We start from the raw sequence: 9,659 nt of genomic DNA on the forward strand, positions 1-9,659 counted from the left end.
TACAAAGATGGTTTTGGATTTTTTCTTTACAGTATAAATATGTGCAGTTTTCGTTTAGTTTGAAAACCAGTGTTTGTGCTAGGAAATGTGTTAACAATGTAGATAATATGACAATGCCGATAACAAATCCTAAATGTAAATTTATGTATTTATTCTCCATTCCTTCGATTATGGGATAAACGGGTTAATTACGTTTAAGCATAGTGAATTAGAAAGTAAAAGGTCAATCAATCAGTCCTACATTTAGAAGGGGTTAGGCCACAAAAGTGACCCCAACATTGTTCGGACCGGAAAAGTTCCCCTCTACAGGCTATTGGAGTTTTGTTATATTTAAAAAAAAGAGTTTAGAATTTATTTATTTTACAAATGTTTCTGCTTTACGATTTGACCTTGTTTTCTCTAATTGTTAAACTATCTAGATGTATAGAAATTTAAGAAATCGAACTTGCTTCCTTGGTTACTTGAATATAATTATATAGTACACAGAGTCCGAATAGAGGAATATGTACCATTATAACAGGGGTTGATCACATTTGTTTTTAAAAGGTGTGCTTGTAAAGGAATATCTGTGTATTTCAAAACCTAACTTAAGAAATACATGAAGATTTTCAAAAACATAAATGGTATATTATGGATAAGGATCTTCTCAGAATTCTGTGATCTGAGGAAGACTAGAGTGATATATTATCAAATATACAGGTCGTTACTAGCGATATTGTTTATGATAAAGTATTTAGATGATAATTTTCCGTTTTGTAAATACACAGGATATCCCTACGTGAGTAAATAAAGATCATGTGACCAAACATTGTAGGCGGCGTTTAATACATAAATATTAATGGTCGTCTGCTTTCAGAGGAAAACGAGGGGGAAATTCACGTTTTTGTTCACATAATGGCTTTAGCACAGTTGAGTTTCTTTTTCTGGATTTTTCTGACTTTGATGTCTTATCGGTTTTATTTTCTCGTCGTATACAAAACTGTCGCGCACGCGGAACCGAAGCGATTCTCAAGCAGACGAATGAAATACCCAAGTTCAAGGCCCTCCTTATGCGTAACCACAATGCATTACAACAGCTTTCAAGTGGCATGTGACCACGTGGTACAAAGTTTCAGATAACGTCCACTGTGACTGTGTATTTGATTAAACACGGATTGACATATTTAACAGGAGCTGTCCGTAAGACAGCGCGCTCCACTATTCAGCGATTTGACAGTAAAATGAATTTATGCCTCAATAAGAGACCTCTAACGTCTAAGGAAAAACACCAAGATATAAAAAGACCCTGCCACTCAGAGGGGTTATAGGTCAAGTAGGGAAATAATTTCAAGTATAACAACTTGATGACCTTGACATTGGTTTTTTTGGGCACAACCCCTGCACAAACTTTATATAAATGCTGGACAATGTTTATGTAAACTTACAGTAAGATTTAAGCAATAGTAACAGAGATATGACAGAAAAACAAAGGTTGCCGAAAAACTTTAACCTTAAATATAACCTAAGTATAACACTTTGGTGACCTTGACCTTGGATAAATGGGCCCAGCCCCTGCACATACTTTCTTTGTATGCTCGACACTGTTCTGTGAAGTTACAGTAAGATATAAGCAATAGTAACAGAGATATGACAGAAAAACAAAGGTTGCCGCAAAACTTTAACCTCAAAAATACCCTGAGTATAACACCTTGGTGACCTTGACCTTGGGTATAATGGGCCCAGTCCTTGCACATACTTTTTTGCATGCTGAACAGTGTTAATGTGAAGTTACAGTAATACATAAGCAATAGTAACAAAGAAAAATAAAGGTTGCCGATAAATTTTAACCAAGAAAGTCACGCCGACGCCGGGGCGAGTAGAATAACACCCCTATCCTCCGAATGGAATAGTGAAGCTAAAATGCTAGAAATCATTTTAAAAGGCACAGATCCGAGTAATCACGTGCTACGTTTGTGGGTGCGCGCACTAAACATAACAGAATTAAGACAAGACAAAAGACCAAAACAAAGGAAGATAAACGCATCAACGATATGGCAAAAAAAAAACCTAGGAAATTTTGGGGAAAAAAATGGCGGGTCAAGACAAAACACTGACTGGACCACTAAAATCAACAGACTACTGACCAGTCAGTTAACAGACCAGGGGATACAATCTACATACCTCTGGTTTGCAGACCAGGATAGATAAGGAATGTTTATGATATCTGATAAATGGCATGCATAATTAAGAGTTACTGATTGCTTGCTAATTAGCTTAGAAGTTAATATATTGTCCAGATATTAGGAGGATAATTTACACAATAATGGTAATTCACTTACTGTTCCTAAATGGTTTAACATTTATGATTCAATAGATTCTACATTTAAAAAATAACCTGTGGTTTATTTTATTTATATTTAATTACTCTGAAGAAATAAATAATGCACATTCAAATTTTTAATTAATTTCTGTATATAAAAATGGAAGCTGTTCATGTATATACATTAAAAAACCGGAAAAGTGGACAATTACGTAAAACTGCCATTTCAAGCATATTCTTCCATATTTAAGAGTAGAAGATGTAACACATTTGGTTTGGTTTAAGGCTTTAGTTATTATCAACTTTTAAAAAATGTTTGGCCACTGACAATGGTCTTTCTGTAATATTTTGGTACATATTAGGGTAAAAAATTGGCAAAAATACCCTGTCACAACTCTGGGTAGCTTACTTTGGTCTACAAACTCTGCTAGAAAGATGCTTTTGTATGCAGTTTTTGCATGTCATTGTATAGGTGACATGTACAAAAACAACTTAGCAGCAATATTTGAACAGTTTAGACACATTAGAACATTCTTTTAGCGATACTGTCTTGTCACAAAAATTTCTGTGAACTATTTTACCATTTTCAGCTGGACATTTAAAAAATCAATGCATATATAGATATGTACTATGATCAGTCTCGAAGACAGTCAAAACATAGAAAAGACACATTATGAAATTATTTCATTCATATGTCTTGATAAATTAAAAAAAAAATCCCCTTAAAATCGTTACCCAGTTATTTTTACATTATTTTGTGAACTACGTTATCATACATTACTGCTCTATGCAATAAAAGCAAAGGTATGTCTATTTCTCACTACATACATATTAGTAAACAGTGTTATAGTAAAGCAAAAAAGATTTACTGTGCATCATGATTATTATGTCAGACAGACTTAACCTATTTTTGTGAACTAAGTTACTGTGAACTACGTTACTATCAAATTTGCAAAATGTCTAATATTTAATCCTAGGTCTAATTTCTTGGGAAGCAATACACATGGGCACTGACTACACAGTGTTCTGTGTAAACAAGGATGATGTGCCCAATGTGTAATTTTATCAAAATAAAAGTAACACAAAAGACATATTTTAACCAGTCTTCGTTTAGTAACAGATAAAGTAAGTTAAAAAAATGATATATTATAATATTATTTTTTATATTTTCTGGTGGTACTATGATGGCTTTGTGGTGTGTTGCTGCTACAATAAATGCAAACATAGGAATAATACGTGGAGAGAATGCTGGAGATGGTAACGTAGTTCACAAGATGGGTAAGGTAGTTCACATAAATTCATTTGTGACCAGAACTGCTTTTATCATTACAGAAAAGGACGTTGCATTCTTATTTCTTAGAGTTAAACATTATATCACGTTTCACTTGTATTTGTATATAAGCAAGGATATAGTTCTTACAACTAAGCATTTTTGTGAACTACGTTACCAATTGCATGTACTTGTAGGCAACAGCTTCGTGTCCTCTTCGTTTCATGTTCTTTTACATCTTGTTCACATTTCTTTATGTTAACTGTGGCTACTTTTATTTGCAAAATTAAGCATAAAGCAGCACATAGCGCACAGTTGATCAAAACACTCTCAACTGAAATCCTTATATATAAATGTTGGTTATACTTCTTACTAGTTATATAATCAGTATTAGCTATGCCCCCATACATTTCTGCTTTATTGTGATCCCTAGTCAATATTCGATCACTCTGGTGACTATATGTCTTTTTTAAATACATGTAAATATGGCAGGATTCTTTACATTACAGCTAGTCCAATTAAGTGTATTAATACTGTAAAATGAGAATTTTGTGAAACTGTAAGATGTATATAATTACTTTATTGCAATATAGAATTGTTAAGAAAGTACTTGGCTTTGTTTACGAAAAATTATGTAACATAAATTAACGGCAACGTTACATTTATAGTCTGCAAAATATAGAATTTTGAACTACGTTACCAAACAGCATTTGTGTTTGTGTCAACGTGCATAGCAGATTTCCCTTCATCTATCTTAAAATTTTGGATTATTCATAAAGTGAAGTCATAATACTTGCAATTAAATGATTTGTCCTGTATTGAAACATTATATAGTCATTCACAGTTCAACTTCAAAATAAGAAATTTAGAAAATGGTGTAAAACAGACTTTTCTGAACAAACACATTTAAAATGCAAAAATTTGACAAAAATGTATGTCTGTGTAAAATATGTTCTGTTAAACATTTTCAATTGTTTCAGTAAAATGTTAGGAAAAAGAATTGTGTTTTAAATGTTATTCTAGTTGTCATACAGGTATAATGAGTGTATCCACTCACTATGTAACGTAGTTCACATAACGAAATTGGTATGTATAAACTTGTTTCCTAAAACATATTTTGCCGGTATTTGCAATTTTTTTCAATGCTGAAATGGGTAGCAACAAGATTTAGTCTCACAAAATTAAATGCAGAAATAACTGACTTATGAAAAAAAAATTCTTCAACAGATTTTCTCAAAAATTGTCCACATTTCTGTTGTTTTTTTTTTTATGATAATAAATACTTGTGTGAAATGGAATATATAGAAAAGATAAAGAATATATAGAAGATAAAAAGAAAATAAATTTTTATATAAATTGAATTAATCTTAGAAGTCCAGAAATATCTATTCATCTGTTCATTGCTTAATCATAATTTTTTCATTCAATTGCAAATTGTTTCTTGAAAATCAAAATTTCAGGAAAACAGACTATTTTGATTTTAGATTTTTCTTTCTATATTTCATTAAATACATTTGTAACTATTCCAACAAACCAGGTTACATAAAGTATAAACAGATAAACGCCTACCAACATTGCAATGAGAATTTACTCAAGAAACATAATTGGCATTTTGAAATTAATACTTGGATCCTGTAGACAGCTTATAAGTGTTACCATTAGGAAAAAAAAAAAAACAAGAGGGCCATGATGGCCCTACATCGCTCACCTGAGTACCACTGCTTTAACCAAAAACAAAAGGAAAAAAAAGGTACAGATATGTCAAAATACACCTAAAAATTGGAGGTACCATCCATGTTGTACCACAGAAAAGTGGTCTCGGTTTTACCCTACGGCCAATAATAAAAAAGTTACTAAATAAGCTATTTATAGTAACATAAAAGGGAAGTAATTAAAAAAAAATTATTGTAAGCGAACAAAAGAAGGATCTGCCAAATAAAAACATGAGTACTGCAATGCAACACAAATGCAAAGCAATATTCACACAAAACAAAGTCATATGACCTTTGACCCCTAAGTGTGACCTTGACATTGAAGTGAGCCATCTGAAACATGCGCTGTGCACATCGTTTAAATGAGGTGAACATTTGTGTCAGGTTTCTTTGAAATCCATCAAGGGGTCAAGAGTTACAGAGCAGAAGGGAAATTGCTAACCAACACACAGACAGACGGACACAAAGGCGATAACATAATACGTCCCTTCGGAAGTATAAAAAAGAATCGAGATCTTATGTTGATACAAGTTGTGTGCAAGTTTAGTTAAAATCAAATCATAAATGAAGCTGCTATTGTGCAGACAAGGTCAAAATAGCCAATTTTGGCCCTTTCAGGGGCCATAACTCTGGAACCCATTATGGGATCTGGCCGGTTGAAGAAATGAACCAAGATCTTATGGTGACACAAGTTTTGTGCAAGTTTGATTAAATTCAAATCATAAATGAAGCTGCTATTGTGCAGACAAGGTCAAAATAGCAATTCCGGCCCTATCAAGGGCCATAACTCTGGAACCCATTACGGGATCTGGCCGGTTCAAGAAAGGAACCAAGACCTTTTGGAGACATAAGTTTTGCGCAAGTTTGGTTAAAATCAAATCATAAATGAAGCTGCTTATTGTGCATACAAGGTCAAAATAGCTAATTTTGACCCCTTCAGGGGCCATAACTCTGGAACCCATAATGGAATCTGGCCAGTTGCAGAAAGGAACCAAGATCTTATGGTGATACAAGCTGTGTGCAAGTTTGGTAAAAATCAAATCATAAATAAAGCTGCTATTGTGCAGACAAGGTTAAAATAGCTAACTTTGGGCCTTTCAGGGGCCATAACTCTGGTATCCATAATGAAATCTGGCCAGTTCAAGAAAGGAACCAAGATCTTATGGTGATACAAGTTGTGTGCAAGTTTGGTAAAAATCAAATCATAAATAAAGCTGCTATTTTGCAGACAAGGTCAAAATAGCTAATTTTGACCCCTTCAGGGGCCATAACTCTGGAACCCATAATGGGATCTGGCCAGTTCAAGAAAGGAACCGAGATATTATGGTGATACAAGTTGTGTGCAAGTTTGGTCAAAATGAAGTCATAAATGAAACCACTATCGTGCAGACATGAAATTGTTGACGGACGCACGGACGCACGCACGGACTGACGACAGACGAAGGGTGATCACAAAAGCTCACCTTGTCACTATGTGACAGGTGAGATGAAAATAGGCCCTCCTGCTTTCTTACTCGGGACTTGGAACCCAATGACGGCGTAGTTAACCTAACTTTTCACTTTATTTTGTTTACAACTTTCCAATGAATATCCAAAGACAAAGTAAGTAAGTAAGTAAGTAAGTAAGTAAGTAAAGTAAGTAAAGACTTTATTTAATGAGGCTACACATTTGGTTTCCCAATCTTCCATGTGGGCCTCAACATATATACATATAAACAACAGAGCATTACACAAAGTTACAATACAAAACAAATAAGAATGGTACATAAATAAAAGTTTTGTACAAACTGAATAAGAAATGTGGCATTGTTAACATAATTTAAAGATTGTCATACTCAAATAATTAATATCAAGTTTAACACAAAGCAAAATATATTTTTGTTGGAAATGAACAGGTAGATTATAATTGCATTATTCACATATGAGAAGAGAATTTCCACTTAACGTATGAAGCTTGGAATTCCTTAAGTGTTTCAGACTTTCGTATATTAAGTGGAATATCATTCCATAGTTTGGGACCTGAGTACACCAATGATTTACGAAAGAGTTCTTTCTTCGGTTTTGGAATGACTATTTCAGAGTTATTTACAGATCTCAAGTTATGATGATGCCTTTGATTAATATTTTGAAATTTATCTTTCATATACTCAGGAAAGGAGTCAGCATTGATGGATTTGAACATCATTATTGCCTTTTTGTGTTGAAGTCTCTCGTCAAATTTCATCCATTTTAATTCGCTAAATAAAGCATCAGATGGAGTATCATAGCTTTTATCTAGAATTATTCTTGCTGCCCTTTTTTGAAATTTGATTAGATTTGTGGTCAACTCATTGTTGCAGTTGCCCCAGATTGTACAACAATAGTCCAAATGTGGTTAAATATAGGCATTATAGAATAACTTCCTTGTGTGAATTTCAAGATACTGTTTGATTCTCAGCAGTAAATATAATTGAGAGTTACATGTTTTAAGTACTTTTTCAACTTGAGTCTTCCAGTTTAGATTATCATCCACGTAAACACCTAACAATTTTTCAGTTTTAGAAAATTCAATGGCTTGATTTTCTAAATACAGATCTGAATTGCTAGTTGAGTCTGTGCTTCTTGAGGATATATACATTGCTTTAGCTTTTTGCGCATTTAAAATCGTCGCATTTTGTTTGCACCACCTGTTTACATTGTCAAGGTCAGCTTGAAGGTTTTGGCATAATTCAGGAACAGAGTATCCTGAGGCTGTTATTGTAGTATCATCTGCAAACATATCTGAAAAAATGAAATGAAATAATGAGTTATAATAATTAATGACTGTGCCAAAAAGAAGTTTGGAGAGAATAATATAAAAGGAAGAAAAATATATATCAAATCTAGGCAACAGAAAAAAAAAGTTAAATAATGATATTGTGAAAAGTTCCATATAAGTGCTTTTAGTATCACAGTAAAAACTGATTAAGCAAGTGTCAAAAATACTTAATAACTTACATGGTTAGAAAAAAAATCTACTGTCAAAGCCATATAGGGAAGTTTTAACAAGAATGGATTCAGTTACTCTTCCTACTATGCAAATCAAATATTCAAAAATATGATGAATGTAAATACAGCAAATAACAATAAAAATATCTGATTTATACTCATAATAAAAACATTATTTTAGCCACATTGCAACCAAGTCATTTGACTTTAATAAATTCAACAAGAATATGCAAGGACCTAAATTTAACTGAAAGATGAAAGTGTTAAAATGATCATTGAGTGAGGCAGGGTCAACTTCATTGTCCTTCAGTCAAGCTAAAAATGCATGATATGCCATAATACATAGAATATTATTAACAGGCCATAGACATAGCCTGAGCTTCAAAAATGATATGCACGATGTGGCACAAAGTTTCAACTGGGGGACAGGTAGTAGAGGGGGTTTCCCCCTCCTGCTGGCAGGGGTCGGGCCTCCATAGGGAAATTTTTGACATTTAGATAAATATGGTGCATTCTGATGTATTTTGTGGAATGTAATTTAAGAGGGACTTTGGACACTAAAGTAATATTTTGAAAATTTGGGAGACAGATTTCAATATTGAATCAGTAACGGTGAATCGCTAAGTTAGATGGGCTAAGCCTCATGCGTACATGTATATATAAAGTGCCTGCCTCTTGTTTTGGCAGCAAATATACATGCACTTTTTTTACATTACGCACGTGTGTACAATGTGCTATATGTTCTTACAGAGAACAGTTTTATTTCCACATCTTAGCATTTCATAATTACTTTTCATCACAAAAGCTACAAAACATGCCTAATAAGCTTTATATAAAGCTCGAGTTTTGATAAATGTTCAAAGTCTGATATTATTACAAACTGGGGCTTTATCTGACCAGTATCAAATTTTCCTTTCTTACAAGCGTTTCCTGGATAAAAGTCATCAAGTCTTCTACAGTAATGCCAGTATTTAAAAGCAAATACTGAATATGATACATGTATAAACATACTATATACAATGATAACAATGAGGTATATGCTAATAAACTTTGATATTAAATGTTGCAGTTGAACTAAATACAACTGACACTGTTTATTTTCCAATACAGGTAAATCCAACAATTGCTTTGCATAAGATCTGTGACGGATTATCTTTGAACACTCCTTGACTTATTGGACTCGATCAACTGCCATATTATCAAAGTTTATTAGTACACTCGTCATGCAGTAAAAAAATTAGAGACTTTGCCAAAAATATGAATACAACATCATGTCTACTGTAAAAGTAAATTTACTTGAAAGAGTGAACAGGAATTTTCTTTCTGCAAAAATCAAATGTTTGTTTTTGGTAAAAAATTAATGAAATTTGAATATAAAGTGGATTAAAACTGCTTAATTTCTAGAATATCT

Source organism: Mercenaria mercenaria, chromosome 15 (genome assembly GCF_021730395.1).
Source record: "Mercenaria mercenaria strain notata chromosome 15, MADL_Memer_1, whole genome shotgun sequence".
Classification (NCBI taxonomy): domain Eukaryota; kingdom Metazoa; phylum Mollusca; class Bivalvia; order Venerida; family Veneridae; genus Mercenaria; species Mercenaria mercenaria.